Here is a 27,102-nt window from a genome sequence, read left to right as displayed (position 1 = left end):
ATCAATAACACTTGCATCCAGTTCTTGGTTAGCCATGATCAACTTGTCTTTGGACCTGGTGTTGTACGGGTGAGTTGCCATAATGCCAAACAAACTAACCACTTGCCTGAACTTGATAACAACAACAAACTTGTTAGCGATTAAGGCTTAACTGATAGGCAACCGCACGTTGGTGATGCAATGCACCTAAGCAGTTAACCATTTCTAATATACATTTGACCGATTGCTTGCATCATCCCGGCTTTCCCTAATTTTCATTTTGCAACTTCTCTCTTTTTTTCGTTCCTGCCTTTCTTTGCTTGATTCTTGCTTTTCTTTATTCTCTCATCTTCCTCTCTTGTTTTTCCATTATTTCTTTCCCCATTTTTCTTGTTTTCTCTATTTTCTTTTGTTTCTCTCTTTCTTTTTTTTTCATGGTTATGATCAAATCCTATGGGGATTGCCAATGTATCATGACGCTGCATGAATCAGACCAAGCGTAGTTCTGGGGGATAAGCATAAAAAATAAAAAACATTTTGGGGTTTTCAATTTTTTCATAAAATAAAACGTTCTGATTACAACGACTCATCCTACTGAATTTAATCATAAAAATTAACAGACTCGAAAAGGGGGACTAATAGGCTCCAACAGAAAGATAAAAATATAAACTCGAAAACAGACTAAATAAAATGAAAATCATGAATACATCAATGCTTCAACTACTCAAAGGGCCCGCAAGACATCAGTCGGTCTCGCCACGGGCCTATGCGCAAGATCCCTTTGAAGACGCTACAGGTCACTCATTATTTGGCGAACAAAGGTCATTACCGCAGCAAAGAAGGTGGTTCTAGTCATGTCTTCACATTCATGGCACTTCATGACGATGTAGTCAGCAATGGCTCTAACCCTCTCTGTGATGATACCCTTTTCTTGGAGTAAACGCCCTATTTGCTGAGTTCTAGCTTCTAGCACCTGGGCATCACGATGGTTTTGACCTTGCAACTATTGCATATCTTCCTCCAACTGGGACATTAATGCATAGCAATGTTCCCTTTCTGCTTTAAAGTTCTCATCTTGCTTGGCCATCTCATTTTCGAGGGTAGTTAGCCTTTTCTTCAAATTGGTGGCCGTTCCCTCATATTTCCTCTTCAACTGTCGGACAAACTCTACTCGCCCCTCTACGTTCTTCACTAACTGTGCTCGGGCTTTCGCCAGATTACCCTCAGATTTTTTCAGATTATCCTTACACTCAGCTATTTTCCTCTTGAGACTACTTATGAGTCTTTATCCTTCTGGCTCCTTTCCTGATTTTCAGCAGCCATTCTCATTTTTTGGATCTGTGCTCGAAGGGCCTTATTTTCTTGAACAAATTTCTTCTTTTACCCTTTATCGGCAGCGGCCTGTACACTTTTGTCAAATTTAAGATCCCGGATTTGTCCTTCCAATTTGCTTATGGTGGCTCTGTAGCTTGCCTCTTTTGCCAACCAATCTCATTGCTCCTGTGCTCCATTAGTAAATTGTTGGACATGGGGCCTTTTTGCGGGCCATTCGGGCTCTAGATGGACTTGGGATCTTTTACCGTACTAAGCTGTGTAACTAGGCTCTAACTCGCCTCTGGATAGATCTCGTACCTGAGTCTTTGGCTCTAAGAACCTATATTGATGCCAAATTAGATGCACCCTTTCCTCTGGGAAAGCAGCCTTTGGTTCCAATTCGATGACCTGCCGACTCGAATCCTCATCATGTGGGATGGTCTGGTACCTGCCTAACTGGCGTAGAACTCTGTGCAGGGCATAAGGCTGAATGCTCCGGAGACCCATCAATAGAAGAAAACACACCTCAGATGACATATAAATGACTTTATTGACCGAGAGCCACCCAAATGTCCACTCAATTTTGTTCGCGGTCAGGGAGCTCAAGTGTGCAAACCATGCTTCCATACCATCCGGAAACTCATAACCCTCCACCCGTTGTTCATGTTTTTCAATGCATTGAAGATCGGTCATACCAGGTTCATGTACCCCGGGTAGTGACACAGGTATTCCTCCATCCAGAGTTATAGAAGCATATTGCATCCTTCAAAAAAATTCCCTCCTTCCCGGCAAACAGTTAGAGCTCGGTAAATCTCCGCCAAGATCATCGGTACAATGGTGTAATTTGCCTTTTTAGTCATGAAGTCGGCTATTCCCACGAGCCCCAATTCTATGTTTCCATTTTTCCTTGGACAAATAAAAACACCCAGGAATGCCACTATAAAAGTCAGTCCCCGCCGAGCTTCCCACTTATCTTTATTCCCCGAATGAGTAAGTCCAGTATCCGGTATTTTAAAACTGTGGGGAATCCCGTAACGTCAGTACAAGAAGTAGAATGTGCAGAACCCCTTGGCCAAATTTCCGTCTTAAACTTCCCGACTAATGCTTAGAAAGTCTAGAAACTTATGAGGAGTCACTGTTCTAGGTGCCACCGGGTATTGGTTTCTGAGATTCCGGCTAAAACCAGTGTAACCCGTTATTTCTTCAAGCGTAGGAGTTAACTCAAAATTAGAAAAATGGAACACATTATGTGCTGGGTCCCAGAAGGGTATCAAAGCCTCAATTATATCCTTTCTTGGATTAATCTTCAGAATCCCAACAAGACCACCCAAAGCATTTATCACCGTTTTTCTGCTGACTTCTCCCAAATCATTCCACCACATATGTAGTTCTAATGGGATTTCCTCGCGGACTGTGAAAGGTTTATTTTCAATTGTGCTCATCATGCACATTTATTTAAGGTGATTGATTAAAAGATTATGGTTTACTTTGACTCAAGAGAGAAACACCCATTTTCACAAAAAATATTCTTGCGAATACAGCCCTTCAGCACCTCAAGAAAGAAAAAAATTTAGGGCTATTTTTGTTAATCAACCAAAATTTTAAAAAAGGACTCTAGGTGGCTATTCTTACAAAAACAGCCTTCTAGCACCTTTTGGAGCATTTTTGGCTATTCTGGACAAGAATGGCGCCACCTAATTTATTTATGACAAAACATCGACACTTCATATTTTTTTGGTTATTTTTGCAAAAGGGAGTTGGACCCGATGAGGGTTGCCTACGTATCCCACATCCGGTGAGAATCAAACTTGCGTAGTTCGGTCAATTTTTGACGCAATAGAAAACACAAACTTTAGAAATAACTTGTTTTTTCTTTTTCTTTTTCTGAAAATTTTGATAGAGTTTCGGGATATTTTGGACACCAGGTTTTTCACAAGCGGGTAATTTCCTCTCTTTCACCTCAATTTGGTTTTTCTAAATTTCTCCCTTATTCTAGAAGCCGGTCAACATGCAATCCGAGTCAAATAAATGAGTAAGTAGCAAGCAAAATGCATTAGGATGGTCTTTTGATTTCAGGTGCACATGTCCTAGACGGACACAACCCCTGTGTTGAGTCCCCAAAGTCAAAATGCACATGATGCAAACAAGCGCTTCTACTAGGGATCCGGCATGAGGCTATGTTATACTAGGTTTGAAAATATGGGTTTATTTGTTCTAGACCTGGCTTACCCGAGCGGACAACTCGAGCCGAAGGAGGCAGTGTACCGGGAACACAGAAGCTTCGCCGGCTTTGCAACTTGTCCGAACCTCATTATAAAATTGGGATATGACTCTAACAGAAAAGAAGTCACACGAAGTGCACACTTCCCAGATGATTTAGAAGACCTAGAGAGAGGAGAGATTCGTAACAATTTATATACAGTTCAACAATATCAAAGCGGTAAAAAGGAACATTTAGCACATTAGGCCCAAATATGTGAAAAAACCCAGATAATAAATAAAACCAAATATATCAATTATTCTAAGCTCGAATTCTTGAACCCTGAACCAGAGATTCTGGGTTCGATCCCCAGCAGAGTCTCCAGAGCTGTCACACCTCCTTTTTCCTACCCACGGGAAGGGATATAAGGGAGTTTTTTCCAACTTAAAGTGACAATCGAAACGGGATTATTATTTAAAAATCAGAGTCGCCACTTGGGATAATTTATGGTATCCCAAGTCACCAGTTTAGAATCCCGAATCGATGAAGATTTGACTCTGTTTATGTATGCGAACACAGAAATCCGAGTAAGGAATTCTGTTAACCCGGGAGAAGGTGTTAGGCATTCCCGAGTTCCGTGGTTCTAGCACAGTCGCTTAAACTATTATAATTGGCCTATTATCTGATTTTAATACATGTTTTAGCCTATGGTACATTTTAACTTATTAAACGCTTTTAATTATTTTTAGGAAGATTCAACGTTATTTAAAACACGCCTTGAACCACGCCATATGAAATGCACCCATGATTTGCGACACGTTCTATTTAACATTGTTAAAAAATTAGAATCGGGTCACATGAAATGCACACCTGGATTTAATAATTTAAAGAAAATCAATTTAAAGAATGCGCCTAAAGCAACTACGAAGGTTCAAAACAATGTTTACGAGGTCCATGGAAAATTCAATTGATGGCAGACCTCGATTTTTAAAGAGTTAATATTAATTAAATGAGGTGTATGGGTTTTGAGATTTTATTCGGCATGGCACGCCTCGAATTACTTCTATTAAAATGGTTTCTTAATTAATCTTTGAGGGCCATAAGATTATTGGTTTTGGTAACATGGCACACCCCAAACTACAAAGGTCTAATTAATTGATTAAAAGACTAGGGGAATTCAAATTTAAGTTACATTCAAACTATACATAATAGCTGAAGGGATCGAGTTAAATGAAAACGATTTTTTATTACTTGAAAGATGGCCCGGGCCAGCAAGGGCAGCTAGATGAGGCTTTAAGCTCGAAAAGTGAATAGGCCTAAACACGATAGGGCATATAATTCCTAATTTACAAGTGAGCCCAAATTTGGTGAAGGGGTGGACGCCAAAAGGTCTGGACTCAAGATCGAGTCCCTGCAAGGCAAATCAACTTGGACACCAAGAGCTTTGGGCTATAAACGACCCTTCTGTGGTCCAAACCCAATTAAACTTGAACAGTTTCAGTAGAGTAAGCAAGAAGTACACTAACTAATTGAGATACAAAAATGAAGAAAATTGAAATGCCATTCGTTTGAACACCAAAGTTACTGCCATGATTTTCATACATTGTAATCTTGACAATAGACACTCTAAGCATCAAATATTACAATGACCCAGCAGCCCTTGAGTTTACTCATTTTAAAGAACAAAATTCTAAACAGCCAAATCATTTATGAAGAGTAATCTGAAATTAAACATCACTGAAATTGCACCAATTTACTCAAACCCCCAAAGTAGTGCTACTTATCCCAAATTGAGCCCACAATATGATAATACAAACACCCGAAAAACTCAGCAAAAATAGTTTTAAAGCAAGCTGGAACCAAACAAACAAAACAAAAGTCCAAATATAATCCCAATACAAGTTATAATGTCCATGGTATGACATCAGTTTTTAGTATGTTGAGACAAAAGAAATAAACTAACAAGTCACATGAAAAGACAAAAGAAAGCATTAAGTAAAAATAAATCTGCGGATCTTCATTCTTCAAATCCAACAAGCCACTTTTACATTTTTCAGAATTCGAGAGGTGTACCTGAATAAAGCAAATAAACAAGGAAAACAGCTTGAGGTTAAGAGGAAGCAGCAGCAGTAAGTCAGCAACACCAATCAGCAACAAACCAGCTTTTAAACCATTTTTGAATCCCAAATGAACTGGAAACCTTTTGAAGGTTTCAAGTTAAGAAGAATAAAAGCAGACCCCAAGCAAATCTTGAACAAAGAATGCAGGAATTTCAGTGTTCTTTGAGTATTCTTTCAGCCGTTGGTTTCTAAATTTTTCAGCTTTTTTAATCTCTCAAATCTGACTTGAAAGAGAAGGAAATATGCCTTTTATAGAATACTTTTAGGGTAGCAGAATTGGTTTCTAATTTTACCCATTACCCCTTCTTATATTTTCAACTTGTTCACTTTTACCCTGATTTTCCGGCCTGCTTGTTAAGTTAATCCCAAACCTCACCTTCCAGGAAGTTTCCAAATCAATTATAAGAGATTCTCTTAATTAATTTCCCTAGACTAACCTTGTAACCCTTGTTATTTACCCTCAGCCAATCATATGGGTCAAATTGACCCTAAAACCCAAAACAAAGACCTGAGCTTGCAAAACCCGGACTGACCCCCCCCCTTTGGGCTTTGGCGTTCATCAAACCCAAATTCAATTCAGAACCAAAGCAATTTCACAAAAAAAAAACCTACAAAACCACAAAACTCTGAACAATGAAACTTCAAAAAAACAAACAGAAAAAGCAAAAGGAATAAAAGGAAAAGAAAAATTATCATGAACGAAAAATCGCTTTACTAGACTATTGATGTTGATTTAATCAAACAAAAACTAATATGACTTAAACCCAAACTAAGGTGAAGAACATCAAAAGAAAAGAAAATAAAAACTAAAATAAAACAAAAGGAGAGAAGTATACCAGGGTCTACTAAAGGGATTGACGACTCGGGGAAATTGATGACTGGTAAGGGGTTTTGGTGAATGGCGAGAATTGTAACATGAGCACTAACTGGAATTTCTTCAACGGTTAGTGCTCCATATCACAACCTTCAACATCTGCCTAGAAGTAAGATGAAGCAGAAGCTTGGAACGTGGGTTGCTTGACCAAAAGTTGGCTGCCATGAAATGCCTTGAAACTAAACAAATAGCCAGTTGATTCATGCGTGATATTATCAAGGAAAAAACACATGAAGGAAAAATCAGAGAAGGGAGAACACATTGAATCTTCTGCCTTCTGAGATTTGAAATTCGAGGGGATTGGGTAATTTTGGGAGGAAATCGATGGTGGATTTGGAATAGGGTGGGGAGGCAAAGGAGGTTGTATGGTCGAATTTTGATGGGGTTTGGAGCTCAGACGCCAGTGGGAATGGCTGAGATTTGCAGGCCGCATTTAGGGTTTTCATGTCTTTGAGTTGGAGACGATGAGGGACAGAAAGGGGTGTTTGGACTAGGTTGTTTGGAGGGTGTTTGGACACTTTTAAGTAAATATGGGGGAAGTGTTTCCGCCGTTAGATCATATGGAACGGAAGACTGGGATTGAATCTAAGTGGCTGAACTCCAAACGGTGTCGTTTGGTTAATTAAAAGGATGGACCGGGTTAGCAACGTGGATTTTGGGCCGGATCCGAATGGTTTTGGGGAAAATTACTTGGGCTGGTACGACTTGGCCCAAAATCAAAGCGTTTCTTCATTTTCTTTCCTTTCTTTTTTAATTTCAAATTGTTTTCTTCCCTTTTTTTTCTTTTTTTCTTTTTCAAATTAATTTAAAATCTAAATTAACTCTTAAAACTAAATTAATCTACCAAATTAAGCTAATTACTGTTCATAGTATTTACAAAAATTAAATAACTCCTAAATTAAAAGAAAAACTATAAAATTCAAAAATTAAAAAGTTAAAATGCAAAATGAGTTATTCTTTGTGATTTTTTCATTTTTGTAAAACAACTAATTTACTAATTAACCTAAAAATGTAAAAATAAATCCTAAATGCAAATGCAATGTATTTTTATATTTTCATGAATTAAATAAAATTAAACATGCACAGAAAAAATGCAAATAATTAAGAAAATTCTACAATAATTCCTTAAATGGCAAACAATTAAAAGAAAAAAATCTATTCCTTGGGATTCTGTGGGAGTATTTCATATGGGGCAAAAATCACGTGCTCACAGGCGGTCGAAGTGAACTATGTCTTTTCCCACTGCCGGTCGCATATCGATATAACTGGGGATCCCCCACCTTTCTTTCAATTCTACAATATCCCTCTCCCTCAGAATAGAGTGAACAGGTTCTGGTTCGACCCCGGCGGGAGTAGTGAAGTCAGTCGGCTCTCTCCCAGGCCGGGGTAAGATCTCAATCACTGATGGGACCCCCTCATCCTCCACCACATCTGCCCCTCCGGTGATCTGAGCAGCACTTTCCGGTATTGGATCAACAGCAGGGAGATTGTCACGAGAAGAATCACCAGCCATTCTTGTCACAAAGTACGCCAAAGAAATAACGGAAAGAAGAGATGAAAGTTTTCAGTAAACAAGGGGGGCACAAAGAAATTCGAGGTATCGGAAAGGAAGTATATCAACAGGATTCTCCCAAGTGAAAGATGAAGTGTGTCAATCGAATGACAAGTTTCCTCTATTTATAAGAGACATAAATCCCCCGAGCATGAAATTCAAAAGTCGCCAATCGAATCTGAAAGGGCACGAAACATTTCAGTCTCCCAGAAACGTGTGTCATAATGGTGATAACCACGAAACAACGTAACGCTTCAATACCAAATGATGTTTCGATTCTGAAACCGCCGCAACGGTCAATGGGGATCGAAAAAACGCCGCCACTCTGCTAAAAACCCACAAAATTTGACTAAGGAACGGAAAGTCATAGGTCAGACTTCTCTTGAATTCGTAACGAACATGATTCATCTGTCGAGTCCGACATAGGACGACCCCGACAAACGAAGGGACTAACTATATTGGTCAAAATTTGATAGTCACGACCAAGTTGACCGACACCCCACCTCAGTAACTGGGCAGTGAAAGTCAACAGAGCCCACTCTATTTCTCCTCTATGACATCTGACGAATCGGTAAGAGTGACGCCTAAAATCATGACCAAGACACATTAGAGGTAAGAAGATATCGAGTTAAGCAAAGGGCAAGGATGCTCTGACTATATATAGCCAGGGAAAGCTCTCTCCGTAGGGGGGGCTTCAGCGATCTCTCTAAGAGAAAACAAAAAGCTCTCTTCTTGTATTCTAGAAAAAGAAGAAATAAACTCGAAGAAAATATGTATGCCTACTTCCCCATTGATTGAGGAAAGACACAACGTTGAATCCTAATAAGATCAATCATATTTCTTTTATCTCATGTGCAATTATTGTTGTTAATTTTTTGATTTGGAATTAATTATGTCTCACTAAGATTTACCCCTTCATCTTTGATTGATTTGTTCAAAAAGGTTTTAATATCTTTTAAGTCAAACAACATCCAACGTCCAATATTCGCAATAGAGCCCGACTAAATTTGAATTTGCCTCAGAAAGCCCCACATCTGGAAGTTAAGCGTCTCCCTAACAAAGGCAAAGGCGACTTTCATACTCAAGGTTCGAACCCAAAACCTTTAATTAAGGATGAAGTAGTACTTACCACGCCACTACAACCCTGATTAATATCATATATAGTTTATACTTGTCTTTCGTGGATATTAGATACTTACCCAAGTTCATGGTATTTACTGTTGAGAGATAGTAGATTTCTTTTTCACATGATTATATGTTTTCTTATATATTTAAGAAGTATTTGATAAAACTTTTTAAGCGTTTCATTCTACATTATAATATTCTTGTATATGTAAGTTTAGTTTCATTGGAGTGCAATTATGATGAGATCGTGTCTTCTGCAATTACCTCGTCAAATATTGGCACTAAAAGTCCGTAAAAGAAAAAATCTATAGTGTCATGTTATGCCTAAAATATGAATATCGTACGTAGAGAGATTATTGAATTGTATAGAACCAGCTCAATATTTATTTTATATATTATTCATGAATTGTGCTGAGCCCGTGCGTCAGCTCAATATTTATGAGTGTTATTATGTGTATGAATGAACATTAGGTTTTCTTATGAGAGTTGTCTTGACATGTTCTAAGTGAAGCATAGTCACCAAAGAAAACCATTAGATGGACAAAAACAAGAATTGTCCAATTAATGAAACCTAGCTTTGCCAAGAGTGGTGATAAAAGCAAAGCAAACGTACATTCCTGCCAAACTTGTTGGTATGATAACTAGGGGTGCCAATGGATATTCGAAAACCGACCGAATCGTATCGTATCGAACCGAATTTTAGGTTTCTTTTTAAGAAACTGTAGGTTTTTATATAAATCTATAACCGCACCGATAATTAGGGTAGGTTTTTTATTTTATAAAAATAAACCGAAAAAATACCGAGCCGCACCGAATAAATTTTATATGTGGAAAATATATTTATCTAGTAAGTTTAAAAATAATAATGCATTAAATTTTCTTTGGGCCTTGGAATTATGAAAACTATTACAAGCCAACAAGTAATTAAACTCAAAATGCTAATTCCTAAAACCAATTATGCTACTTCTACTTAAACTAATTTATTTCAAATAACTTTATCAGCAAGACACAAAGTATTCTAGCGATTATGAGTAGCAAACTACATGTATTGAATATGTTTCCTTTCATATAATTTAGATTTATCTTTTTGAATATTTAATCTTCTATAGACTTCATCCTTGAGTCTCATCTTGGTTAATATTTTTAACTCGTGTGATTTATATTTTCTTTGCCTTTGTTTGGATTCTTTTACGTTGTTGTAGAATAGTTGATGAATCTATACTCTAGCCATCTTTTATTTTTTCTTAAATTTATCACCCTTTAAATAGTAAAAATGTCTAGAGAGTTTTGCTAAGTCCTATAAAAGAACGTATGTTATTGCATTCTACTTCTACTGGTGAATTTTACATGATATTTAAAAAAATACCGAAAATTAACCGAACCGTACCGATACCGAAGAGAAACCGACATGATTGGGACGGTTGCGAAAAGTCTAGTTTTGGTTATACATAATAGAATAACCAAAAAATTGGTATGGTACAAATTTTATAAAATAATCGGCCGAACCGAACCATTGACACATAACGGAATCAATTGGTATTTCAGATAACACAAAGAAAGTTGGAGTCATAGACTCATATATAGTACAATGTAATCGATTTATGAACCTCGATAGTACAATGTAGCCTAAACGATACCATTTGTCCATTTCTATTATATGAACCTCGGGCGAATTCACTTGCACTAGGGAAAAATACAAAAAAATAAAAAAAGAATGCGCATGGTTCTTGCATCAAATAAATAACATAACATATAAAGTTACTCACAAATATCAGGAAAATCACTATAAATTTGTAGCAAGAATTCATGAATAGGAAAACAAAGCAAAGAGAGACAAAGAAATGAACGTTAAATCCTACTGTTTACTCAAAAAATTGGATAACAATTAAATTTCTAATGTGATTTTAAGGACACGTGATTTCACCAAATACCAATTAATAAATGTGAAGATTAGTAATAAAAATTAATAATAAGATAAAGCAAACTAGTGTTGGAAACGTAGTTCAGTCCTCAAGCTAGAGTGCCCTCGAACTAGTCAGAACCAGAAGAGATAAGCAAGCTGATGAACAAGAATATAAACTAGAGAGAAAGTATTGTATTGCTTTCATATACCAGAATATAAGATGATTACAAGATGATTAGGGCCCTCTTTATATAGTAGAGGAGTCCTATTTAGGGTATAATTCTAACTACGGAAGTAATTCACATGATGGGCTAAATAATCGGTCCTGACTTGATACGTGCCGAGATTTTCGCCACGATCCTTGCCCAATCACGAATATCTCGGCTTTCTGTTATTCGACCTGGCAGGCTTCCTTCGATCTCGTTCGATCTCTTTCTTGTTTCGGTCTCGATCTTGATCGGCCATTGATCCACGAGCTTACCAATCCATATATGTACCATGGTCTAATATAACCGAGGTCGAGCCTTGATCTACCACCCCAATTTCGGTCAGCCATACAAAATTATGCAAGCCCAATTTTGACTGTATACAGATAGTCCCCTCATTTTTTAGAGTGTAATGACAAGAAACGAATTGAGTCTTTGAGTTTCTTTGCTTGTTCTTCCCGAAATACCAAATATTCCAATCTCTATTCTTCCTTGCTCGCGAAAACAAAATGGCCAAAACATCTAAAACTGTTCCGCAAAAGGAAACTGCTCAGGTTCGGGCTAAGGAGCGCACCAAGTGTCGGTCTCGGAGGGAGACCTTTAAAAAAATCCATGCTCGGGGATTTATTCTTTCGACCGAGATCAACCCCGAATGACCATTTGAACCAGAGTTTGAGTAGCTCTTAGGCTTAACAGTCGAGTGAAGATTTGCTCGAACTTGAAGAAAAGTTAGCCCTTAGGCTTGAGAGTAGAGTGAGGATTTACTCGAACTCGAAGTAAAGTTAGCCCTTAAGCTTTATAGTCGAGTAAGGATTTGCTCGAACTCGAAGTAAAGTTAGCCCTTAGGCTTTATAGATAGTCCCCGAGTGAGAGTTTTCTCGAATTCGGGTTAAGATAGCCCTTGGGATTTTATGATCGAGTGAGAACTTGCTCGAACTTGAAGTGAAGTTAGCCCTTAGGCTTTATAGATAGTTCCCGAGTGAGAGTTTGCTCGAATTCGAGTTAAGATAGCCCTTTGGCTTTTATGATCGAACGAGGACTTGCTCGAACTCGAAGTGAAGTTAGCCCTTAGGCTTTATAGATATTCCCTGAGTGAGAGTTTGCTTAAACTCGGGTTAAGATAGCCCTTGGGCTTTTATGATCGAGTGATGACTTGCTCGAACTCGAAATGAAGTTATCCCTAAGGCTTTATAGATAGTCTCCGAGTGAGAGTTTGCTCAAACTCAGGTTAAGATAGCCTTTGGGCTTTTATGATCGAGTGAGGACTTACTCGAACTCGAAGTGAAGTTAGCCCTTAGGCTTTATAGTCGAGTGTGGATTTGCTCGAACTCAAAGTAAAGTTAGCCCTTAGGCTTTATAGATAGTCCCCGAGTGAGAGTTTACTCGAACTGGGGTTAAGATAGCCCTTGGGCTTTTATGATCGAGTGAGAACTTACTCGAAATCGAAGTGAAGTTAACCCTTAGGCTTTATAGATAGTCCCCGAGTGAGAGTTTGCTTGAACTCAGGTTAGTATAGCCTTTGGGCTTTTATGATCAAGTGAGGACTTCCTCGAACTCGAAATGTAGTTAGACCTTAGGCTTTATAGATAGTCCCCGAGTGAGAGTTTTCTCAAACTCGGGTTAAGATAGCCCTTGGACTTTTATGATTGAGTGAGGACTTGCTCGAACTCGATGTGAAATTAGCCCTTAGGCTTTATAGTCGAGTGAGGATTTGCTCGAACTCGAAGTAAAGTTAGGCCTTAGGCTTTATAGATAGTCCCCGAATGAGAGTTTACTCGAACTCGGGTTAAGATAGCCCTTGGGCTTTTATGATCGAGTGAGGACTTGTTCGAACTCGAAGTAGAAGTAGCCCTCAGGCCTTTGTATTTATTACGAATTTTAAACGTCTCCGATCCGCGTTAATTTGGTCGTAGCCTCTTTAGTTTGGAACTTGCCCGTTGGGCTTATTTTTCACTTCACTTCGAGCTTGCCCGAAGTGTCAGTCCCCGAGTGGGGTGGCCTGGCTTGTAAAATTGAGGGTCGTCTTTAAGGTCTTATGGTCTCGAAATTTAAGTAGTTCGATTTCGTTTGTTTTTCGGACGGCAGTCCTCAAGCGTGGGTTTAGTTGTTCGAACTTCCGTCATGATCGACCTTTAAGCCTGTTTACACAATAGATCAAGAGTATGAAATAGAAAATTTTTCTAAAGGCATGAGATATCAGTAAGGAAAAATACTTCTCTCACATGCGCGCATGTTTGATGTTAGGGCTTGAGTAACCTATATGGGCATGGTTAATCTAACTGTTTACCCTTACAACATTTTCCTATCGATACCCCACTGTCACCAAATAATTTTCTTGCAACAAAGTAAACATTCGAGGGTAATGCCCCCCAGTACTCGAGGTTTATTGTAGGGAATGCCGAATACTGTTGAATTGCTCTAAGTTAGCACGAACAATAGTTGCCTCATTAAAAACCTCGCCGGAAAAACCCATTTGGGATAAAAACCGGTCTAAGGGAAAAAGAGTGCAATGCCTGCTTTAAGATCCCCTGCTTTATTCGGATGTTGGATATTTAACGTGATCTTCCTCGGCATCAAGCCCCCGTGAATTTTGACCACGATCATTTCTCCTCTCATTTCGTGTGAAGCTTCGCCCAGGCCCGCTGCCTCTACGGTCTCCATTGTACGGTTGATATTGATCTCTATTCGACATCGACTCTCTATCGATGTCCCTTTTGATCCTATCCATGGGCCTGCTAGGATAAACAGGCCCCGAAGGAGTCCCCAGTTGATCATCCTCGACCCTGATCTTCGACTGATATCGACTATGTACATCGGCCCAAATGACAGCCGGGTACTCGATTAAACTTTGATTCAACTGCTGTGAAACTATAGAACTTCGAGTGTTGAGACCTTAAGTGAAAGCTTGAACAACCCAGTCATCGGTGACTGGAGACAAATCCATTCTCTCTGCTTGGAACTGAGATACGAATTCCCTGAGCATCTCGTTATCTTTCTGTTTTACCTTGAAAAGGTCCGACTTCCTCGTTGCAATTTTAGTGGCTCCGGCGTGTGCTTTTACAAAAGAATCTGTAAACATAGCAAACGAATCAATAGAAGTAGGGGGTAAGTTATGATACCATATTAAGGAACCCTTCGGCAGAGTCTCCCCGAACTTTTTCAGCAGTACAGATTCAATTTCGTCATCTTCCAAGTCATTTCCTTTGACGACTCATGTATACGAGGTGACGTGTTCATTCGGATGGGTTGTTTCGTTATACTTGGGAATCTCGGGCATACAGAACTTCTTGGGGATTGGCTTCGGAGCTGCACTAGGGGGAATGGTCTTTGCACAAACTTTTTAGAATCTAGTCCTTCCAATATTGGTGGTGCCCACGGAATTTGATCAACTCGGGAGTTGTAAGCTTCTACCCTTTTGTCGTTTTTCTCAATCTTCTTTTCACCTGATTCAATCCGTTTAGTGAGCTCCTCGAGCATCTTCATAATGGCAGGGTCAGTCCCCGATTCATTGACGTTCAATCTCTCTGGTATATGTTCGGCTCTATGAACAACTTCTTGTGATGTTTCGAGCTCAATTCTGTTTGGTGCTCGATTTTGATTTTGGAGTTATGCTATCGCAGCTTATTGAGTCTGCAACATCTCAAATATCATTCGAAGGTTAATTCCGCCTTCTTCATCGCTCTATGCGTTCTGATCGGCTGCTCGAGCATCTATGTGGATGCTATTATCAAGGCCGACACCCAAATTCCCATGAATGGCAATATGGGAGCTGACATCGACTGGGTCCACGACCGGCGGTCCGTCGGGGTTGATTGGAGGTACTCCGTTTTCCCGGGCGACTATGTTTTCGTTCTCTCCATGAAGACCAAGGTCGTTGTCTGTGTGAGTGGGTGCTACTTGAGAGTTTGACATGTTGATTCCTGAAATCAAAGACACTAACGAGAACAAGCGCAAAGCAATGTATGTTATGAGAATTAATACCAGGCAATCACTATTATCCTTAGCCCCACGGTGGGTGCCAAATTGTTTACCCTAAAAATTGGATGACAATTAAACTTATAATGTAGTTTTAAGGACACGTGATTTCACATAATACCAATTGATAAATGTGAAGATTAGTAATAGAAATTAACAATAAGATAAAGCAAACCAGTGTTGAAAACGTAGTTCAGCCCTGGAGCTAAAATGCCCTCGAACTGGTCAGAACCAGAACAGTTAAGAGATAAGCAAGCTAATGAACAAGAATATAAACTAGAGAGAAAGTGTTGTATTGCTTTCATATATCAGAATGTAAGATGATTATAAGATGATTAGGGCCCTATTTATATAGTAAAGGAATCCTATTTAGAGTATAATTCTAATTACGGAAGTAAATTCCATGATTGGCTAAATAACTGGTCCTGACTTGATGCGTGCCGAGATTTCCGTCACGATCCTTGCCCGATCACGAATATCTTGGCTTTTTGTTATTCGACCTGGCAGGCTTCCTTCGATCTCGTTCGATATCTTTCCCGTTTCGATCTCAATCTTGATCGGCCATTGATCCACGAGCTTACCAATCCATATATGTACCATGGTCCGATATAACCGAGGTCGAGCCTTGATTTACCACTCCGATTTCGGTCAGCCATACAAAGTTAGGCAAGCCCAATTTTGACCGTATACACCTACTAACTATTAGGGGTCATTTTGTAGAGGAATAAATTATCCCGGGATTATAACACACAAATTAAATAATGATCGGGTTATTTAGTGAATATATTTTAATTGAAAGATGTTTGGTTCTTAGGATTAAAAAGGGATATACGGGGTATAATATAAATGTTTTTGGTATATAGAAGTAGTAGATAAGTTTGGATAAACTTTTATTTTTAATTTTAACCATGGATTGTTTAAAAGACTTTGGGGGGAAGAGTCTTGGAGAAGGATATTTTTGTCATTTTAGTATTTATCCCATAATTAATTAATTCTAAAAATGTTATTTCACTCAATTGGGATAGAATAATTCCTAATTGTATAGGATAGAATAATACCAATTATGGGATTAAGGATTGCTATTCTCGAATCAAAAAATTCCACCAAACGGGGAATAAAATAATCTTGTATTTAATCCCAAAATTGTTATCTCTTACCCCACATATCAAACCACCCCTTAAAAAATTTACTATGTCAACAGTCTAATGTTAGTTGTTATGTAAAAGAAAATGACAAAAATGGTCCCTTGTGTTTGGTTTTAGGTTCAAAGTAGTCCGTTAAAAATAATTTGGAGCAGTTTTAGTTGTTTAAGTTTGCAAAAAATAATACGTCAAACCGTCACTATTTAAGAAACTCTACATGCTAGATTTGATGGAAATTATTTTTTGAAATAATGACAAATCCGTGGGCCACGTTGAAGGCCAAACTTAGGGATAAGTGCACATATAGCCATTCCCACATATGCTATTTAGAGATTAGACAATATTTAGTTTGTCGTAAAATTTTAAACTAACAATTCTCAGGACAATTGACATTTTTGTCCGAAAAAATTAAAATTCAGGGCGTATTAGTTAATTCCTAAATAGCAGTCCTTTAGAGTGACTACCTGGTGTCATTAGTGTAGAAATGACACAAGGTAGCCACTCTAAAGGGCTACTATTTAGGAATTAGCTAGTGCGTTTTGAATTTCAGTTTTTCAGTTTAAATTTTCAGGAAAAAAAATGTCCTGAATTGTCTTGAAGTTAAGATTTGTAATTTCAAATTTCAGGACAAAAATAAGTACCGACTAATTTCTAAATAGCATCCCTAAGAATGGCTATCGGTGCACTTGCCCCGTCATTGGCAGCAATATGGGCGGGATCCGGATCTGTTAAACATAAACAAGCCGAAAATAACTAGTCCTCCAGTTAGAGAAATGAACGGCTACCATTTCGGTCACTAACCCTAGTTTACTCCCTGCCATTTCGGTCACTACCCCTAGTTTACTCCTCTATATAACACTAGATGATTCTTGCCCGTGCATAGCACGGGCCCAACAATTTAAACTGTAATCGTGTGTTTACATGTGATTAAGACTCGAAATAGCAATAAATGGTTAAGGATAACAATAATTTCACAAACACAACAGAACAATGCTGTTTCTGATCAATAGTGATAGAAACATAAAACTATATATTACTTCCCTAGGGGCCGACCGACGTGTGTAAAATTGAGCGAATATTTCATTTTGTTGTGCTTTTCTATTAATCAAAGCATATGACTAATTCCTCATCTCCTACCCATCATTTTATACCACATGATCAACCAGATGTATTATGTTTTTGAGTACTTACACCATGCATGTACGAACAACATAAATCACATAATCCCATTAAGAACCATAAAGAGTATTGTAAAAATTTGTGCATTGCTGGAAGCCGAAAACATCACCACTTTGTATTCGTCTTGACCTCCATCAAAAGAGCTTCTTGCTCCTATTCTGAAAAGAGAACAAAATATTAAACATTTTTTCTATTGAAAATATTAATTAATACAAGTCCCGCACCACAAATTTGAAAAATACCATGATATAAAGATAAGTTAGAGACAAGAGGGGGAGAGAGACCCCAAGGGAAAACAAACTACTCTAGAAGACTATACCCAAGTGTCGAGGTACACCCCCTTTAGAGAAGATCGAACAATGTCATTAAAGGAGAAGACACTATTACTATAATTTAAGGATGCATCATAAATTAAAGAGTATAAGATCCTCCTATCCTTAAGATTAAATCGGTCAACAATTACGGAAAAATTGGAGAAATGCTATTCCTTGGTTCTTTTTCTTTGATAAGCTAACTCCTAAAATTATATGGATATGCCAAAATTTAATGCAAATGATCTCCAAAAAAGTTGGTCGATACATTTTACTTACCCTTAAGTAAAAGAAAGAAATAATCACAATCATATGAGTAGCAAATTATCAAGAACATACACGGTTATGAAAGTAGATACATTCATACAGTTTCTATCACCACTATAAAAATAAAATATGGACTTATACTGAATTTTTTATATCATCTCAGCATTATCTTAGAAGTGGAACTTTGGAGCAAATGGTAAATTTATCTCCATATGACCTATAGGTCACGAGTTCGTACCGTGGAAGCAGCCACTAATGCTTGCATTAAGGTAGGCCGTCTACATCAACACCTCTTGGGGTGCGACCTTTCTTCAGATCCTGCCTGAATACGAGATGTCTTGTATATTAGACTGCTCTTTTTTATCTCAACATCATTCAGTATTGGTGCTTGTAAATAAATTTTCTTTTTATTACTCATCACAAAAAGGAGGGGAAATGAGAAGGCAAAAGAACCTACTTTTTTCTACTAAATAACACTACAAGTGTCAAACTGAAGTTCCATAAGCCAGATATTCAAAGAAACCAAATAATTATTTGTGCAGAGTCAACTCTTCAAGACATTATTGCTACATAGCACATTCCTTAAATCTAAATATGTTCAGGGAGTTGTTATTGCTCAAAACTAATATACATACCTCACTCATTAGACTCCTTTGAACTTCGCTCTTTAGTGAATAATCAATCTATACCAAATTCAAAAAATGAAAACAAGTTAGATTTCATGAAATATTGGAGAAGATGTAATTAAACAGAAAATGTCCTTCAAGATATAGTCAACTTAAAATGGTGCTTAATCTTAAAACTTCCAATTAGAAGTTAATCAATATGAATTTTGAATGCTTGATAAATCAAGTAACATCAATGACTATTCTGTATTATTCTGTCCACAACAGCATCACATGTATGAAATGTACCCAGTCTAAGTATTATGTTTTTCTTTTTCAATTTCTTACCTTGTTCTTATTATCAATTTGCAATATTTTTTTCCTAATAAGCGCATCAATTTTGTAACACGTTATAATCACTTTGCAATGATTTATGAACAAAAAAAATAAAGTTAGATCATGTCACAGTTACCAAATACACTCCACAATAATCATGCTAAACCATCCTTTTTTTAGTTTGTCCTCAGTCTTAGTACATAAATTCATAGAATATAAAATATCTCATGACAATAGTATAGTGTGCTATAGATTTATTGTGTTGTAACTCACAAATAGAACTTAATATCAGAGAATAGTATAACATTATGAAGAACTTAAATCCAAAAGTGTAAATAGTATATGCTAGTGTATGAAGACTCACACGACCTATGTAGAAAATAAAAATTACATCAAGCAAATTATAAGCAACATCAGTGACTTTTCTAGTGTATTTCATGAGCGAATAAAGACGTTTCAATGAGGTAAATTCTAAGTGGGAATGAAGGTTGTAAATTCTTAAAAGATCTGCAAAGTCAAGAAGTTGGAAAGAATATAGAGAAAAGAGAAACGATAATAAATGATTGTCGTTACCACTATTGTTAAAGGCAAAAATTTCTAAAAGGCGCTCGAGGGCTAATCGCAAAGTGCAATAAAAGTGTGTGCTTTATTAAATAAATAAAAAAAGCAATGAACAAACAAAATAAAAATAAATCTATAATGCAAGAAAAATATGGATTTCATAATATTTTCCTTTAAATTAATATCTCTTTTCTGATTATATCATCTATTCTTTAGTATAACTAGATTAAAAAAAAAGGCGCAATACAAAAACTAATTTTCCAAGGGACTGAACTTCAAACTAAATAAAATTTTATATCGGCATTACATGTATATTAATTTTTTTTTTGATAAAGTATATATATATTAAAATTAGTGGTACCTTATCAAGAGTTACTCATTCTTCAACAAGCGGTAGTTGATTCTCTGCATTTTTAGCAAGAAAAATCTAGTGCTTCACCTAAGATTATTCAGTATCAGACACGTCCATGTGACGGTACTAAAAAAATAGAGAAGCAGCTTGCTGCAATGTATCTAAAACAATATTACTCCATCAAGGGATAACTCAAGTCATTAGGCTGCTCTTTATATCAGATTTATATAAAAGTCAGTGAATTAATAAACTTCTACTAAAGTTTAAATTTGAATAGAAAACACTCTTCATTTGTAGTAAAAATATTTTCAATGCTGAGAGATATAAAACACATTCCTCAAGCACAATGCAATTTAACATAAGATTATAGAAATCAAAAAGTCTTTCAGAACTCCATATACTTAGGCAAATGGACCATTCTAGTAAGATGTGGTCTTATATAAATAAACCAACGATGCATTACAACCAAAGATCCTTGGTCCCGTCATCAATTGCTAATGCATCCCGTTGAACAAACAAATTATGTATAAGAGATCATTCTTTAGAGGACTGATTTACCTTGTAGTATACCTTGCTGCCGTAAAAGGCATATATTTATATTCTATCATTTGAGAATTAAGCTTTAGGGTGATTTTTATTTACATGTTAACTGGTCAGTCTGCAAATCATTTACTCAGTAAAATTCTTCGGTGAATCAGAGATCAATAATTTCATCATATCGATAAAAAATAGAAAACAACATAGGACAAACAGATGACCAGAACAAAATAATGAGATTCAAAGGAAGAAAATAACGCTCAAAGACATTGAAGAGAAAGTTAGATAGAATAATAAGAAAACAACCATGAATTAAGCCATGAAATTGAAAATCTGAAGAGAATCTGAAGAAGATTAGGGCAAAAGATTGATACAAATGCTAACCTGAAATTGCCACACCCCGATAAAAAAATAATGAGAAGTCAAAAAAAAGTCCAAATTTATGCAAGAATCATATTTCTCTGTTGTTGGTTGGACTGAACAAGAGAGATGAAAGAAATGAATGAGTTAGTGTTGGTATTAGAATAAAAGTGAAATCAGCATTGGAGTGAATACGTACAACACATTTTATGACATGGTTAAATGACTCTTTTACCCTTGGTCGACCATATTCCCTTTTCTATACATCTGCGAGTTAGAACTACAGCTAGCTCTCTCTTCCTTCAAAGCTTCTCCAATGGCGCCCAAGAAAACTATTCGCAACTCAGACCTAATCCCCGGCGTGGGAAAATTCTCGCGTTCCAAAATGTACCACAAAAGAAAGCATATGAGCGATCAAGAAAAAAAAAACAACGGAAAATTCCCTCAACACCCAAAAAAACCCACCCCAACACCACCCACCTCAAATCCCCCAAAATTTTACCCAGCAGATGATGTGGCAAAACCCCTTGTAAACGAACCCAAACCCACAAAATTAAGATCAAGTATTACACCTGGAACTGTGCTCATTATCTTAGCTGAAGATTTAAGGGTAAAAGAGCTGTGTTCTTAAACAGCTTAAATCTGGGGTTTTGCTTGTTACTGGTCCTTTTAAACTTAATGGGGTTCCGTTAAGACGTGTTAATCAAGCTTATGTTATTGCTACTTCGACTAAAGTTGATGTTAGTGGGGTAAATGTTGAGAAAATAGATGATAAATATTTTGATAAGGTGGCTGAGAAGAAACAGAAGAAAGGTGAAGACGAGTTCCTTGAAGAGAAATAAGTGTTTTGTTTCATTTGTTAATATTCTGCTTTAATATTTTTTAGTTTAAATCATATTTTTGCATATTTTGATATAATGTGAAATGTAGTGAGTCTCTAAAAGGGGCAACCCGGTGCACTAAGCTCCCGCTATGTGCGGGGTCCGGTGAAGGGTCGTACCACAAGGGTCGATTATATGCAGTCTTACCTTACATATCTGCAAGAGTCTGTTTTCACGGCTCGAATCCGAGGTCACCTCCTGGTTGCATGGCAGCAACTTTACCAATTACTCCAATCCTCTTCTTCCAAACGTAGTGAGTCTCTATTTTTTTAAAAGCCTTTAGTTTATCTTAAATGACAAAGGTTGATGTTTAGGCAAATTAAGCAATTTAAACTTATGTCGGGAAGGGTGTCATTGCTTGCGTACATGTAAATGAATTTGTCAGTGGATGATGATCTGACTATGATGTTGGAAAAAGGTCAAATTATAATGATGATTGAAAGCTACATGTACCAAGAGAAGGGTGAAATTGAGTATCCTTGATCTTGATTGCCAATGTGGCTGTAGCTACATGAATTCAATTTTGAGAGGTTAACTGGCCGGTTGTCGTTCTGCTGTCGATATATATCTGCTTACCAAACTTCTTACATTTCAAATACTATTTGTATTTATTTTAACTGTAATGGAATGAAATGGACATAAAGTGGAATGGATATGGAGAATTCTCTCTATCCTCACAAGGTAGGGGCAAGGTGTGCATACACACTACCCTCCCAGACCCCACGGTGTGGGATAATACTGGGTATATTGTTGTTGTTGCTGATGTGGAGAATTCTATTAAAATTGATATGGAGCATTGTGTTCACATTATTTTCCTTGCAGGAGAAAAATGTGCTTCCACAGGAAAAGAAAGATGACCAGAAAGCTGTTGATGCAGCATTGATCAAGGCTATTGAGGGTGTTCCTGATTTGAAGGATTATTTGTCTTCACGGTTCTCACTCAAGTCAGGCATGAAACCACATGATCTAGTTTTTTAGGCAAAGAAATTCTATAATGCTCCTATGAATTGATTCTTGTTATCTCTGTTTTGTGTCCCGTTAACTTGCGTTAGTGGTTCTTATTAAGGATTTTGTTGATGAGAATCATCTTAAATTAGACCATACGATTTGAGATTTCTGCCATTGGAACTGTATATTCTTTATTACTAGCTATGTTGACTGTAACAATCAAAGACATTTCTTGATCTACAGTTTGTGCATAGATGATGGATTTGCCTCTAAAGTTAGAAATGATCAAATATTAATGCTTGATTGAAAGCTATATGTACCTAGAGAAGGTGTGAAATTGAGTACCAAATTGAGAAGTTTACTGGCCGGTTTTTGTTTTGCTGTCGACATATCTGCTTACTGAACTTCTTACATTTCAAATACTAGTTGTAATTCATTTTAGAAAGATAATACTTATGTGATATTAGGGTAGAAGGTTAGGGGTTAGTTGAGTGTATTCCTTTGCCATTGTCATGGCAACAGTATTAGCCTTGCATTTTTGTTTGTGGAGTAATATGTCTACCTGTTATTTCTTTCGCTTTAGTTATTTTACTGTATCACAACAGCTTGTTGATACTGCTCCTTTTTATTTTGTCCTAGAGTCGAGGCTCTCAGGAAAGGCGGAAACAACCTCTCTACCTCCACAGGGTAGGGGTAAGGTCCGCGTACATATTACCCTCCCCAAACTCCACTTGTGGGACTATACTGGGTATGTTGTTGTTGTAGTACTTATGTGATATTAGGCTGAAAGACATTAGAAATGGTCAAGTTCTAATGCATGATTGAAAGCTACATGTACCAAGAGAAGGGTGAAGTTGAGTACCCTTGATTTTGATTGCCAATGTGGCTATAGCTACATGAATTCATATTGAGAAGTTTACTAGCCGGTTGTTGTTCTGCTGTCGACATATCTGCTTACCGAACTTCCTACATATCCTATGCTAGTTGTAGTTCACTTGTTCTATGTTCATGTTTATGTGATAGTAGATTGTTGGATGAGAAGGGCAGAACGAGAAATGGCGTAGAATTTAGCCTTTTCAAGATGCCTTTCTCTAAAACCAATCATCTCTGCACTTTCCAGGCTCACTGTTTTGACTTCCAGCAGTTTGCGTCTATAGGTGCATACAAGAAAACACTATAGTATTCTCTTTTTCAGTTGTTTTTTGGGTACTTTTAGGCAGACAGCTGAGTTGCTGAAACCAGGAGGTCACATGTTCGAGTCGTGAAAACAGCCTCTTGCAGAAATATAAGGTAAGACTGCAGAAATATAAGGTAAGACTGCGTACAGTAAACCCTTGTGGTCCGGCCCTTCCCTAGACCCCCGCATAGCGGGAGTTTAGTGTACCGGGAGTGCCCTTTTTAGTTGAGTTGCTGCTGTGATATCAATATTACAAAACCAATTTGATCAAGATCCAGTAAAGTGAGAAGTAGATAGTTCTCCAAGGGAGAAAAGTGATGTTTCCCTATTGTCACCCTAAATTTGGTGTACTTATATTTTGTGATAATGCATAAATTCATCGATAACTCAGTCCTGTTAATAGTTTCTTGTTATTTCCTTTAAAGCAACAAGTGCTCAAAACTTGTAGTCTGATTCTTGATTGCATTTTCTGATTAGTAAATAAAGATAATTGTTTTTAAGAATAAAAGAGTAAGGGGTCGTTTGGTAGGGTATGAGAATAATGCCGAATAAGGTGTATTAGTAATGCAGAGATTGGTAATACAAGCATTAGTTATGCAAAGATTATTTCTTATCAACTGTTTGGTGTGATGTATTAAAAATTAAGATGCATTGCATAATTTTTAAGAAAATTAGTTGCTTACAAAGTGCGCTCCATATTCTAGCTTTAAGGGGCTTAAAGGACAATTTTATCTTTAACCATGCTAATACATGCATTAATAGCCTTGGTATTGGTAATGACATGGTTTGCTATGTATTAGTTATACATAGGATAATACCAAATAGGTTGTTTAACTAATACTTGCATTAGTAATACATAGGTTGAAAAAGTATACCAAAAAGAGAATAGTAATACCAAAAGTTAATGCATGCTTACCAAATGACCTCTGAGTCATAGAACCTTTAGGGATCGTTTGGTACGAGGGACAAGGAATAATTAATTTCGGGACTAAATTTAAGAAGAGTTTATCCCATGTTTGGTTTGGAGAAAATTACAGTATAATTAATCCCGAGATTAATTATTCCGGGATTATAGTATTTTTTTATCCTATAGAAAGATAGAATAACTAATCCCGAGATTAGTTATTCCGGAATAATTAATTCTAGGATAACATCTTTTCAACCAACGACCCTTAGAGGTACACCACTTCCACTTCTAATGACATCGGGGGAGGGAAGCTGGTAAAAATCACAAGGTAATCTCCAAAATCAGAACAATAAATAAGTAAATACGTGAAATCTACCTCAAATGACAAAGGAATTCGAATAAATTCAAAAATGGGCACAAGGGATTTGAATTAATAATTCTCTTAAATTAATAGTAGAATTCAAACTTTTATCTATATAGAAAGGATTGTTTTTATACATATAAGTGGTGGGGGAAAAGGACTAGAAATTTTCTTTGTATTATGCTCGACTCTCGAGTTATAGATATCGCCATTCTACGAAAATTTGTTCCCTAAATAGAGGCATTTGCAAAATTCATAGAAAGTACTTTCTCCGTTTTACTTTGTTTGGCACTAGTCTTTTATTTGTCTGTTTCAAAAAAAAAAAATTGACACATTTCTATATTTTTTTAATAAGAAGCATTTTATACCTACGGAAGTAGATCAGCGGTGAAGCCAGAAATTTATTCAAGGGTGTTCAAAATTAAAAGAAGTAAAAAAAAATTCTCCGACAAAGAATGGTCAATATATAATATATACCTCTAAAATCTAATATTTTACCTAATATACAGTGTAATTTTCCGACAAAGGATGGTCAGTTGACCACCCGTCAAAACATATAGCTTCGCCCCTGAAGTAGATGACAGATTTATGACCAACGGCTTTAAAAGTTTTATAGCTATATAATATTACAACTCATTTAAGACCACAAAATTTAAAAATCTTACTTTTTTAATTAAAATTTGTACCAAGTTGAACTACAACAAATAAAATGAAACGGAGGAGATAGTTAGCACTAACACAAAATAATGTTTATAATAAAGCTAGGAATATGTAATTTTCATCCAGATGAAAGAACATCATGCAACATCACAATCGAACTTTTTGTTTAGCGGTTAAGATTTATGTTCTGGATAAAAAGTACATTATCTTTTGTACAAAAGAATTTATTCGTGTCCAAGACATGCATCAAATCAATAAGCATATGATATGTTTATTTAAATAGGCTTTAATTATACTAAAATATTTAAGTATTCTTATGTTCACCTAATCACAATTAGTTAACATTGTTTGATTTTTTGGTTTCCAACTTGGTGTCCGGTACCCGCATTGGAGCCCGATTACATCCGGATTCGCGTCGCATAGGGCTTCATTCGAGGTTAAGCGCTCCCTGCCAAGGATTTTTTCATACTTAGGGCTCGAACTCGAGACCTCTAGTTAAGGGAAGAGTAGTCTCATCCACTGCACCACATCCTTCCACATTGGATAGGTATTTTCTTTTCATATTACGACAGGGGTGAACACAACCCTTATCATCAACTATAATATTTTCGGCACGAAATATAAATAATTATATAAATCAATTAAAAGTCCAAAAAATACTGAATTAAGAACCATAAACAGGAATACAAGAAAAAAGAATTCACTCTTATAAACATTCTTGAAAGATGAAAACATCTTGCACACTTAAAGTAAGGGTGTACAAAGGAAACCGACATACCACACCAATCCGATAATCCGAGTCAAATCGAGAAAAAAAAATCCGACTATGGTTTGATTTGATTTGGTTTGTGTTGGGAAAAAAACCCGACCATAATTGGTTTGGTTTGGTTTTAACTAAAGAAAGTCAAACCGAAACCAAACCAACCTGACATTACATATATAGAAATTTTAGATATATTTCATATATAAATATACTTATAGTGATATAATTTATAAATATTTCTTAAAAAATTTCATAAGTTTATCTTTTTAGGTATTATTTCAAGGTTGGACTTAGAACTTTTGAATGTTCCAATAAGCTTTGTAGCCATTAACATTAGTAAATTAAATAATGCTAACAAAAGCCCAAACCAAAATCAAATCAATACTAATGCTAACAAAAGACATTAAATTCAATACTACGAACGGGAATGTATTGAATATCTATTTTTTGTTTTGCAATAGTTTAGATAAAAATGCATAACCTATTTTTATTTTTTTCTGTAACGTT

General features: G+C 36.7%; 1 long non-coding RNA gene, 2 other non-coding genes and 2 pseudogenes across 3 annotated transcripts; 4 read left to right on the top strand and 1 right to left on the bottom strand.

Annotated features, from left to right (window-relative positions):
* Positions 1-17,330: 17,330 nt before the first annotated feature.
* LOC107827806 (uncharacterized) lies at positions 17,331-21,049 on the bottom strand. The gene is made up of 4 exons (XR_001657613.2): positions 20,923-21,049; positions 18,783-18,830; positions 18,386-18,469; positions 17,331-17,727 (listed from the first exon to the last, which is right to left on the bottom strand). It is a non-coding gene; the product is annotated as an uncharacterized LOC107827806 (long non-coding RNA).
* Positions 21,050-21,213: 164 nt separating this feature from the next.
* On the top strand, positions 21,214-22,967 carry LOC107827805 (large ribosomal subunit protein eL6-like; annotated as a pseudogene).
* Positions 22,278-22,371, top strand: LOC142170856 (small nucleolar RNA snoR109). Its single transcript, XR_012700469.1, has one exon. It is a non-coding gene; the product is annotated as a small nucleolar RNA snoR109 (small nucleolar RNA).
* Positions 22,968-23,065: 98 nt separating the features above from the next.
* LOC142170857 (small nucleolar RNA snoR109) lies at positions 23,066-23,143 on the top strand (annotated as a pseudogene).
* A 467-nt stretch (positions 23,144-23,610) lies between these two features.
* Positions 23,611-23,701, top strand: LOC142170855 (small nucleolar RNA snoR109). The gene has a single exon (XR_012700468.1). It is a non-coding gene; the product is annotated as a small nucleolar RNA snoR109 (small nucleolar RNA).
* Positions 23,702-27,102: the final 3,401 nt, after the last annotated feature.

This window comes from Nicotiana tabacum, chromosome 16, assembly GCF_000715075.1.
Source record: "Nicotiana tabacum cultivar K326 chromosome 16, ASM71507v2, whole genome shotgun sequence".
NCBI lineage: Eukaryota > Viridiplantae > Streptophyta > Magnoliopsida > Solanales > Solanaceae > Nicotiana > Nicotiana tabacum.
This window is presented reverse-complemented; position numbering and strand designations above follow the sequence as displayed.